Source organism: Furipterus horrens, unplaced genomic scaffold, assembly GCF_987537825.1.
Source record: "Furipterus horrens unplaced genomic scaffold, mFurHor1.1.pri manual_scaffold_4, whole genome shotgun sequence".
Taxonomy (NCBI): domain Eukaryota; kingdom Metazoa; phylum Chordata; class Mammalia; order Chiroptera; family Furipteridae; genus Furipterus; species Furipterus horrens.
In genome coordinates this window covers 27,301,762-27,314,550 of record NW_028327174.1, presented here as the reverse complement: position 1 = coordinate 27,314,550, position 12,789 = coordinate 27,301,762, and the positions used below count along the sequence as shown (strand labels likewise).

At 35.7% G+C, this 12,789-nt stretch overlaps 1 pseudogene; it reads left to right on the top strand.

The window, feature by feature from the left end:
* Positions 1 to 6,641: 6,641 nt before the first annotated feature.
* On the top strand, positions 6,642 to 6,850 carry LOC150011436 (phosphatidylinositol N-acetylglucosaminyltransferase subunit Y-like; annotated as a pseudogene).
* The last annotated feature ends 5,939 nt before the right edge of the window (positions 6,851 to 12,789 follow it).

Below are 12,789 nucleotides of genomic sequence, written 5' to 3'. Positions count from 1 at the left end.
AAGAGTGATGCTCCTGAGGGACACAGACATGTAGGTGATTGCAGACTATTGTATGTTTTTCCTCCAGGAATACAACCAGGCTCTCACAAGGAAGAGTTGGGGGAGTCCTGAGAAAGGATCCTTCATAGTGCTGGCTGCGTGGGGGGAACAGCAGCCACCACTGAAACCCATCTCTCCTATCTCTTTTATGGAAAAAAAACCTTAGTTTGTAATAGAAAAAGCAACAAAAATTGTAGAACAAAAAAATTATCTATACCTTGAGGAGGAGCAGGAAGATATGGTAGGCCTAGTACTATATCTCCAAGAGAGACAGGGACACTTATGAAGTTCAAATCTCGAGACTTAAGTTTATAGTTCCCCCTTAAAGCTATGTCTAATCTGAACATCATAGAATGCCCCCCTCTTTTACACACCACCTCATGTTAAAATAATATGATTTTAAAAATAATAGTAGAATATGGCTGGAAGAGCTACAAGAGACAGATTCTTCCTGGAAAACAGTGCAAAGGAAGACATGTATAATCAAAATAAAAAAACAGAGTAATGGAGATGAAAAATGCCTTATATAAGCTCATCAGTAGACTTAGCACAAGTAAACAGAAAATGAAAAACCTTGATGATAGGTCAATAAAAATTACCCAAACTAAAATGCAAAAATTAAAAAAAAAACAATAAATGAAAAAAAAAAAGAACAGGATATCCAAGAGAAGTGACAATATCAAATGGTCTGATATATACATAATTAGAATTAGAAGAAGAACAAGGCAAAATATCTAGGTAAATAATGGTTAATTTTTTAAAAATTAATGACAAGCCATAAGTCACAGATTCAAGAAATTCAGCAAACACCAAACAGAATATATGTCAAAACCACATATCTCAGGTATATTATATTAAAATGTCTGCAAACAAAAATGTTGAATGCATACAGCAAAAAAGATACATTACCTATAAAAAGACAAGGATTAGAATTATAACATATGTCTCATAAAAACTATGCAAGCTATAAGAAAATAAAGTGATATCTTTCAAGTGCTGAAAAGAAAAAAATCAACTCACAATTCTATACCCAACAAAATTATTTTTAAAAATGAAGAAGAAATAAAAATGTCCTCAGACAAATAAAAATTGAGCTAATTCATTGCCAGTAGACCTGCTGTACAAGAAATTTTAAAGTTTTTAAGGGAGAAAGAATATTATGTAGGTCAGAGTCATAGGTCAACATAAAGAAACGAAGAGTGTCAGAAATGTAATAAATGAAAGTAAAATAAAATATTTTAAAGTGTTCTATAACCTAGTGTTTAAATCATAAGGCCATTCTACAATTTCATTAGGATAGTTATTTTAGGTGATAGGAACATAGTAATAAGACTAGTCAATTCTGTAAGATGAACATATCACCACACTTCATTAGTTGGAAGCAATATTATTTGGAATATTATGATTAAGCTATCTGTAAATACATGGATTGTGGTGATTTGGACAGAATCATTGCAGGAGTTCTGCTTCCAGGTAGATGTAGTCATCTCACCACGCCTAGTCTTATAGTCTTGCTAGAGGAATGCACACATTATACAAAAAACAGAACTCCAAATCATACCCTCAAGGTCTTTGAATCTTGAAATAAAACAAACAAACAAACAAACAAACAAACAAACAAACATGTTATCCAAACCCAACAGAGCACAATATCTAAGTGGATCAAAGCAATGTCTCTCATTCAAACTTCCTGACAATGAAAAAGATATGCACTTTCTGGGACAAAATATTTCAGTCTCCTTTAGTTTTTGAATATACAATGTTCAACATACAATAAAAAATAAAAGACATACAAATATGAAGGAAAATGCTGACTTGTAATCAAGAGAAAATATAGTCATTATAAGCAGACCCAGAGAGTGACCCATATTGGGAGACAAGGACTTTTAAATTACAATTATGAATGTGTTAAGGAAAACAAAAAAAGATATATGAAAAGGTAAAAGTTTATATAAATTAATAAAAATAAACATCTAAACAAAGCAAATTGACATTTTGAAACTGTAAGATATGATCATTGAAATTAAGAATTTATTGCATAGCCTAAATAGCAAACTAGACATAGGATAAAAGATCCATGAACTTGAAGAAAAACCAATATATATTATCCAAACTGAAACATAGGGAAAAGAAGGAGAAAAAGGGAGAGAAGAATGGAAAAATGAGAAGATAGAAATTGAGAGAATTTCCGAAAAGTCTTTGCCATTAAATTTCTTTAAATATTTTTTCTGCCACACACTCTTTCTCCTCTTCTTCTAGAACACCATTTAGATGTATATTAGACTTTTTTTTATTGTGCCAACATTTCTCTTACGCTCTCTTCTGTATTTTCATTCTTTTTTTCTTTCTGTGCTTCACCAAGAATTTTTTATTTCAGTTCACTTCTTTTCTGTGCTAATCTGCTGTTGGACCCATCTATTGAGTTCTTTATTTTTATTTGTTTGTTTGTTTGTTTGTTTGTTTATTTTTAGAGAGAGGGGAAAGGAGAAAGAGGGGGAGAGAAACATCACTGTGTGGTTGCCTCTCACTCACGCTCCCAACTGGGGACCTGACGTGCAACCTAGTCATGTGCCCTGACTGGGAATCGAACCAGGGACACTTGACTCGCAGGCCGATGCTCAATCCACTGAGCCACAGCAGCCAGGTAGTGAGTTCTTAAGGTCAGTTATTGTATTTAAGAGTTTGTGATTAGAAGTTTCATTTGATTCTTTTATTAGGTTCCAGTTTTAAGATGAAACTTTTCAATTCTTTCATTGATTTTTGTCCATCTCTACCTTGATTTTCTTGAACATATTATTTTAAAGTCCTTGTGTGCTGTTTTCAATGTCTGGATAAACTATGGATCTATTTCTGTCCTCTATTTTGTCTTCACATATCTATCCTATGGTCTTGTCTCTTAGAATATCTAGTAATTTTTGATTGGATGATAGATATCTATAGAAGTAGCAAAATCTCCAGATGATATTGTTTTCTCCAGAGATTTACACTTCCTTTTTTAAAAACTTATTTTTATTTAAGTATAGTTGGTATACAATCTTATATTGGTTATATCAGTTTCAGGTATACATATAGTGATTTTTATACCTAACAATGTGACCACCCCAATAATTCCAGTAATCATCTGTCACCAGGTAAACTTATCACAATATTGTTGACTATATTCCCTTTCCCCTTTTCATCCATCTCCCTAACCTCTCCCTTCCAGTAACCATCCCTTTGGTCTCTGTTTCTATGAGTGTTTTTGTTTTGTTTGGTTGTTTTTGCTTTGTTTGTATTTTTACAATTTTATTTATTGATTTTTATAGAGAGAGAGATTGGAAGGGAGAGAGAGAGAGAGAGGGAGAAACATCCATTTGTTATTCCACTTATTTATTTATTCACTGGCTGATTCTTTTATGTGCCCTGACCTGGGATCAAACCTGCAACCTTGGTGTATCGGGATGACACTAACACTAATCAACTGAGCTACCCAGCCATGGCCTGTTTTGTTTTGTTTTTAACTTCTACATGTAAGTGAAACCATATGGTATTTGTCTTTCTCTGCCTGACTTATTTCACTTAGCATAATACCCTCTAGATTCAATCATGTTGTCACAAATGGCAAGATTTCATTCTTTTTAATTGCTGCATAATATTCTGTTGTATATATACCACATCTTCTTTATTCATTCATCTATCAATAGACACCTACATGGTTTCTGTATCTTGGCCATTGTAAATAATGCTGCAATAATCATAGTGGTGCTAGCTCTCTGGATGAATCCTAGAATATCAACCTTCTTGCTTTGTATCCAGAAATAGAAAATTGCCCAGGACAAAGCATTAGTAGAGGATCATTGATCTACAATAATACTCTATTTTTTCCCTTGGTGTTACACGTTAAGCAATTTAAGTAGAAGAGTGACAAGATAAGATTTATGTTTTAATATTAATATTACTATTTTACAACCCTTAATGAAATAATAAATTCAGGGAATAATTATTTATTGGTGCTAAATTCATTAGCTCACTTGTTTAATTTTTGTTCTCAGAAATTCTTCACAATTTAAAAAATTATTGGGAAATGCAAAGTGGTTTTGTTTATGGGGTTGATATCTCTTTAAATTAATCATACTAGATATTAAAACTGAGAAAATTTTAAAACACAAGAATGGCATGTAACATCTGAAAAACTGCATTTCTTGTGGTCATGGACTGCAGATTGAAAACTATGGCATTAGCTGAAAGATTTTTTTTTGAAACTTTATGAAGAATGGATTAGACTAACAATACCTGAGCTCAAAGTCAATCTTGTTCATACAAAAAGCAAAACATTATGTGATTCATGATGCAATAAAATATGAAGTACACAGCGTCATCTCTGAAACATTCTTGCCAAAGACTATTGAATCTCAATTTAAACAAATCTCTAGATTTAAAAAGTTCATAGGAAATATAAGAAATAAAAGAACGTGTTTTTAATCAGCAAAATCTGTGATATGGGAAATTCTGTATGAAAAATAAATTAGCTTTCTAAAGAAATAAAGGGCAGCAGAGATTATAGATTTTCTAAAAATTATGAACAAAAAGAAATGTGTCAATTCTATTTGGATCCTATTTTAAGCAAAACAATTCTATAAGTTTTTTATAGTTGGCATGACCAATATGGAAAACAGTATGGGGCTCCTCAAAAATGAAAAATAGAACTACCATATAATTCAACAATTTCACTTCTGGGTAGCTATCCAGAGAGAACAAAAACACTACCTTGAAAAGATATGTGCACCCCATCTTCACTGTAGTATTATTTACTGCTATTAATGGATGCATGGATGAAGGGGATGTGATATATATAAAATGGAATATTACTGAGCCATAAAAAAGAATAAAATCTTGCCATTTGCAAAAATATAGTTAGAACTTGAGGTCATATGCTAAGTGAAAAAAGTCAGACAGGAAAAGAAAAGTATTGTATGATTTTACATGTGGAATCTAAAAAGCCCTACAAATTAAAAACCAAACTCTTAGATACAGAGAACAGATGGGTGGTTGTCAGGTGTGGGGTTAGGGATGGGCCAAATAGGTGAAAGTAGTCAAAGGTATAAACTTCCAGTTATAAAATAAAGAAGTCATGAGATGTATTATACTATAGTTAATATTGTAAAGCATATTTGAAAGTTGCTAAGAGAAATCTTAAAAGTTCTCACCACAAGAGGAAATATTGTTACTATATGATCACTTACATGGGGTATCTAAAGTCAAACTCATATAGAAAGTAAAAATGGTAGTTGCCTGGGGCTGTGAGAGGGAGAAATGGGAAGTTGTTCAATGGATATGTAGTTTCAGTTTTGCAGGATAAAAGTTCTAGAGATCTGTTGCACAACAATATGAAAATACTTAATACTGAACTGTACACAAAAATTCTTAAAATGCTAAATTTTGTGTTATTGTTTTAAAAATAAAGTAGCACTGACAAATATATATAAAATATTGATTTGACAAAAATTTGAGATTTCTGACCAAATTTTTTGGTCTCCTACTAAAAGGAGTTCATTGGAAGTATTCATTTTTTTTTTTTTTTTTAGTTATTGTGTGTCTGAGTTTACTTTCCAGAATCCATGTTTCTGGAGTACTCTGTGTGTGTGTGTGTGTGTGTGTGTGTGTGTGTGTGTGTGTGTGTGTGTGTAGTTGTACATACATGCATATTAAGTGATTTAAAATATTTTGAAATAATATAGGAGGTGCAGGGCCTGGCCAGCCAGGTGAATTTGCTGTGGTCTGATAGGATGGCCAGAGCTGGCCAAGGGTGGTGAGGTGAGGTTGAGGGCTGCCAGACCATGCTAAGTGGAACGTGTGACAGGTTCATCTCAATGATGCAGGGTACACGAGCACCAGTGTCAGGGGTCACATAGGTGCCTACCTGTGCCAGGGGTCAAGGCAGTCTGCAGACAAAAACTAGAGAACGGGAAAGTGTTACAAAGTTGAAGGTATCAAACTCCATGGCCTCAAACTATATAACAAAGCTCTAGTAACCCAGAAATAAAACCTCACTACTATGGCCAACTAATCTATGATTTTTTTAAAAAGCTGGAACTATACAAAGGATTAATGATAGTTTCTTCAAATGAGGTCATGGAAAAAGAAAAAAAGAACAGATACATGTCAAAAATAAAATAGACCACCCTCTTATACCATAAAAAATTTAAATAAGTAAATAAGCTAGAGGATGGGGGAACCACCCTGAGCCTTCCACCTGGAGTTTCTGGAGTTCTTGGTGTGCCAGCTTCCCAGATTTGAAGCATCAACAAGTGAATTGATTAATGAAGAGTTGGAAATAGCCTATCTAATTATTGATGAGATCCCTAATATGATGCTACAGGCAGCCAGGATGATACATCAAAATAAGAAGTATTGCCTGAGGGAGTGAGGAGTGCTGGGTGGAGGGAGGCAAATGGGGGGAAATATCAGGACAACTGTAATAGCATTAACAGTAAAATATAATTAAAATTTAAAAAAGAAGATTTAAAAGAGCAGCACAGATCATAATTGATACCAACAAGAAACAAAACAATGTTATTTACCTTTTAAAAGTCAGAGTGGTAGATAGTAAGTAGGAGAGAATAATGTTTCTGTCTCTTCCTATACTGACAATTCCTATACCTTTGGTCATTTTAGCAGCCCCTCAGCCTCTGTGGAAGAAAACTTCCCACTGTCCTGCACCAGCACAACCAGATTGTGCTTTTACAATCTGCTCTTACCCATTACCATACCAGTTTTTGTGTTCTTCCACCTTTGGACTTGGGTGAGTATTAAACTCTTCAGACACAATTAATGCAACCAGAGCCAAGACCGTATATAAGTTAATGACATATCTTTAAAAAGGGGGGATACAGGGTGATTGCAGGAGACTTGTCTTGGAGTAGTGAACACACAATACAGTGTACAGATAATGTGTTGTACAATTTTGCCCCTGAAACCTGTATAATTGTGTTATCCAGTGTCACTTCAATAAATTCAATGAAAAGGAAAAGAAAAAAATTATATGTCTCGAATGTCTATCTCCAAAAGCTGAACTAGATGAAAATACCAGAATCCCACTTACTTTGCAGGAAAGATGTTTCACCTTGTTACTGTCAGAGGCTTAGTACTATAGGAGGCTTAAGCTGCAGAAGTTTTGTTTGTTTGTTTTTTTAAATCCCCACTGAGGATGTTTTTATTAATTTTAGGGAGAGAAAAAGAAACAGAAACATCAAAGCGAGAGAAACATGGATTGGTTGCCTCCCATTGACAGATGCCACAATACAATCTAATAAAATTGTTTCGAATGAAGATAAAGACAACTAAGCACTATTAGAGCCATCTTTCAGAAAAAACAAACTTTTTGGCCAACTGAATATAAAACTGCATAGTAAAACAGGAATTTAATAGACTTGCAAAAAAAATAATAATATGGACAGTGCTTATAGCTTAACTTTTTAGAGCCTTGACTAACATTATTAGTATGTATTGATTTGGTAAATGGAAAACCATGTATTTACTTAATTCCATAAACCTTTTCTGAGTATTTTGACTGATAAAAAATGATGCAAACATTTTTTCAATGTAATGTGTTGAGCACCCCCAACCCACAGAGATCGCCTGATGTTGTGGATGAAATGAAGACTTCCCAGGCAGCCTGTGCTAGGGAAGAGAAGACCAGAAATGTTTGAAAGACAAGCCTCGATTGCTTTCTTCAAGGTCTTTTATTGAGTACAGTAAACTTAAGGGCATATAGCATGCATGTAAAGCTCATCAATCAATGTTAAACACTGCTGTTTACAGAAAACAGATATTATTCAGGGATAACAATTGAAGGAATGTTGAGATCTCCCTCAGGTCAGGGTGTGTTAGACACAAAGACTTCAGATCGCTGTAAAATAGGGAAGGTGAGTTCATTTTGAGTTAAAGTTAAAACCTCTGCTGCTGGTACAATAAAGGGATCAAGCAAGGTAAAAGAACAGGGCAAGCTTCAAAGGACATAAAGCATTTACTTATGGCCCGATTCCCACCGGGGCCCTCTGTCTATAGCATCGAGGCATGTATGCACTCATCTTTCCCAGTTTTCTGGTCAGGTCTTACAGGCTTCATTTTCTTTGCCTGGCCTATGATGGGCTCCAAGTCTCGATACTTTCCCAGGGGGACCTCAACAGTAATAAGTATATATTTTGCTTTTTCTTATAAGAAAAATATTTTCAAGTATGCTCAACTACCTTTGTTTTCCTGGTACCTAACTAGATAGGTAAATAATGGGAACATTTGCAAAATGGCCTGTCAATCACTATACCTTACATCAATTATCTAGTGAGAAGGAAAGTAAAATGGTATGAAACGATTAATAATAACACCACCTCTAGGATTAAAGGTTAAATAGATTATGTATGAGATTTTATCACAGTTCAGCTGTATCATATATTAAAAAGTTGTGTGGAGACTTCCAGTCAAGATGGAGGCATAGGTAAACACAACTCACCTCTTCACAAACCACATCAAAATTACAATTAAACTATAGAACAACCATCACTAGGAACCATCAGAAATTGAGCTGAATGGAAGTCCAACAACTGTAGAATTAAAGGAACCACATCCATCCAGACTGGTAGGAGAGGCAGAGATGTGGAACAGGCTGTTCCCACACTGACATGTGGTGGATAAAAATTTGGGAGGGATATCTTGTGAATGAGGAATCCCAACCCCACACTAGGCACCTGAGCCTAGGGTTCCAGTGTTATGAAAATAAGTCCCCATAACTTCTGGCTGCAAAAACCAGCAGAGATTGAGTCAGTGGAAGAAACTTCTGGAGTCCCAAGTAGTTCCTCTTAAAGAACCCCCCTATGGACTTACTAAGACTCACTCCTTCTGAGCTTCAGCACTGGGGTAGCAGCTTGAAAGGTACCAGTGGAATATGGGGAGGAACGGAGGTGTTTGGCATCAAGGTGACAGCTGGTGGACAACTTTCTTCCAGACAGAAAGGCGAGCAGAGGCCATTGTATGTTTTATTTTTTTTTCTTAAGATTTTATTTATTTATTTTTAGAGAAAGGGGAAGGAAGGGAGAAAGAGATGGAGAGAAACATCAATGTGTAATTGCTTCTTGCATGCCCCTAACTGGAGACCTGGCCCCACAACCCAGGCATGTGCCCTAACTGGGAATCTCCAATCTCAACACAGGCAGTGGCCATCTGCAGATTGCTTTATAGCTCATGCAGAGTGGCCCTGAGAAAACACAGGTGGTGGCTGACTTGGGCCTGTACCACCTGGGGAACCCCAGAGCCTGCACACCCAATGGACAGCTACAGACCACATTGGAGCACCACCACCCTGCCCCTGCACAGCAGATCCTTCATAGAGGGCAGAGGTTGATGGTAAGTGGTCACAGCCAGTCCTTACAACTGACTGGTCTGGATAAATACCTCCCATTGATTTGCCAACATCAACCAAGGCTCAACAACAAGAAGAGGGTGTACTCGGCCCACACAGAAGTGCACCTCAAGTACCCAATTTGGGTGATAGAGGAGGCTGTGCCACTGGACCCTACAAGACACCTACTACATTAGACCACACTACCAAGACAGGAAGTCATAGCAGCCCTACCTAAATACATAGAAACAAACACAGGGAGGCTGCCAAAATGAGGAGACAAAGAAACATGACCCAAATGAAAAAACAGATCAAAACTCCAGAAAAGCAATTTAACAAAATGGAGATAAGCAATCTATCAGATGCAGAGTTTAAAACATTGGTTATAAGGATGCCCAAGGAACTTAGTGAGAACCTCAACAGCATAAAATAGATCTAATCAGAAACAAGGGATACGCTAATTGAAATAAAGAACAATTTACAGGAAAAAAAAAACAACAGTTAAGTGGATGAAACCAAGAATCAACTCAATGACATGGAACATAGGGAAGCAAAAAACAACCAATCAGAACAAGAAGAAGAAATAATAATAATAAAAAAAAAAACCAATGATAGTGTAAGCAGCATCGGGGACAACTTCAAGATTACTAACATTTACACTATAAGCATACCATAAGGAGAAGAGCAAAAGCAAGAAATTGGAAATCTATTCAAAAAAATAATGAAAGAAAACTTCCTTAACTTGGTGACGTAAATAGACATGCAAGTCGCAGAAGCACAGGGTCTCGGATAAGATGGATGTGTCCAAGACACATCCTAATTGAAACGCCAAAGCTTAAAGATAAAGAGAGAATCTTAAAATCAGCAAGAGAAAAGCAGTTAGTTACCTACAGGGGAGTTCTCATAAGACTTCCAGCTGAGTTCTCAAAAGAAACTTTGCAGGCTAGAAGGGATTGGCAAGAAATATTTCAAGTCATGAAAAGCAGCATCCTACAACCAAATTGCTCTACCCAGGAAAGATATCATTTAGAATCAAAGGGCAGATAAAGAGCTTTCCAGACAAGAAAAAAATAAAGGAGTTCATCATCACCAAACCATTATTATATGAAATGTTAAAGAGACTTATTTAAGAAAAGAAGATTAAACCTATGAACAATAAAATGGCAACAATTGAATCTAAAAACAAACTAAGCAAACAAGAACAGAGACAGAATCATGGATAAGGAGAATCTTTTGATGGTTGCCAGTTGGAGGGTGGTATGGAGGAGTGGGTGAAGAGGTGAGGGGAGTAAGAAGTATAAATAGGTAGTTGCAGAATGGCCATGTGGAATGAAAAGTAAAGTATAGAAAATGGAGTTGTCAAAGAACTTATATGCATGAACCATGGACATGAACAACAGTGTGGGTATTGCCTAAGGGACTGGGTGGAGAAGGGTAAAGGGAGAAAAATCAGGACAACTATAATAGCATAGTTAATAAAATATAACTTAAAATAAAAAAGTTGCATATATGTTGATATTTGTTTTATTTCATAAGTGATGTGTATATAAAATATGTCACTATAAAAAGATGAATAAGTCTACCATTAGATAAACTTAGAACTTAGGTGGTAGATTACTTAAGAAAGAAGACTTTGAGAACAGAAAGGTGAAGAAAGATCTAAAGAGCCCTAGCTGGCATGGCTCAGTGGATTGAGCCTGGCCTGCAAACTAAATAGTTCCCGGTTCAATTCCCAGTCAAGGCACATGCCTGGGTTGCAGGCCACGTCCCCAGCTGGGGGCTCATAAGAGGTAACCACACATTGATGTTTCTCTCCCTCTCTTCCTCCCTCCCTCCCCCCTCTCTAAAAATAAAATAAATGTAAAAGTATTTTTAAAAAGAAAGGAAGATCTAACGTGGTTCATAAAAGAGAAATTGGGTTATAATGTTAGGCTTCATTGTACTGGAATGAAGTTCTATTAGGCTAACACAAGGGATTGTTTTACAAGTGATTTTTCTGTAAATGTTGGTTTATTTTTTGTTTAAATTACTTCGTATTTACATTTCACTTCAATTAGTACTTGTGTATGGAGGTGAGGAAGGTGCTTGTTCTGAGCAGACTCTCAATTTCCATGAGTAAGAGTTGATCCAATCCCAGTTTTAGGCCACCATGTAACAACAACTGCATGTATGGAACACCAACTTAGTGGAACACGGCAAGCCACAGGGAAAGTGTAGAGTGCAAAATATCTATACTTCACAAGTTCTCCTATTTATCTGTTTGGCCCAGAATCTCTAATGAAAGTGCTTAATGACAAACACAATAAAATGAGTCTAAGTTTCTGGCCTCACGACATTTTGTGCAAAATCTGCAATAGCTTCTTCACTTGGAAATTCTGATAACAATGTCGCTCTGCCTATGTCTCCATAATTTAAACCTTTAAAAGCCTCCTTTTTAGTGTTTAGCTTCTTATGGTTTCCCTACCCACTATGTTTTCTATAGTATTCATTTTTAGAAACTTAACATTATCATTTTAACTGTGCTATTCTTTTTATTAGTATTTTTGCTACTGCTTATATTTTTAGTGCATAATTTTACAAAATGAGAAGTTTTTCAAGAATGGTTGTATCTAGTTGTAGCAGAAATCAAAATATTTAGTATTAATGAGACTGTAAGGATTAATCCAGAGCTTCCTAGTGCAGATTTAGCTCTGCCTATCTTTGAAGAGTTCAATGATGCCAGACTAGTATGACCACCCTCTTCCACTACATGAAATCAGTCTTATTAATGTCAATTAAAGCTGAAATACATCACTACCATATATAATCAGTGAGTGCCCCAGTAGTCAGGACACAGTCATATAGGACCTGCAGTCTACAAATGGTCAGAAATGCAAATTTTCTAGTCCTCAGCCACTGTAAATACTACTTTATATGGCCAAGAAGTGAATATTACAATACCTTTTATGGCAAAAGATGTGATTAAGTTAAGGATCTTCAGATTAAGAGTTTAACCTGGATTATCTAAGTGGGCCCTAAATACAATCACATGTACCCTTAGAGAGAGGGGCAGAGAGAAATTAGAAAGACACACAGAAAAGGCATTGTGGAAACAGAAGCAGAGTTCAGAGTGATGTGGCTATCACCCAAATAATGCCAAAGATTGGCAAGCAGCCACCAGAAGCTAAAAGAGGCAAGGAATTGATTTTCTCTGAGATCCTCTGGAGGGAGTGTCGCCCTGTCAACACCTTGATCTTGCACCTCTTTGTCTCTAGAACTGTGAGAGAATTAGTGTGTGTTGTTTTAAATCACCGAATTTGTGGTGATTTGTTATGGTAGTCACACTAAACTAATACAAGGGGTAATTTTCAAAAGTCTTTTTTTTTTTTTCAGTTCAA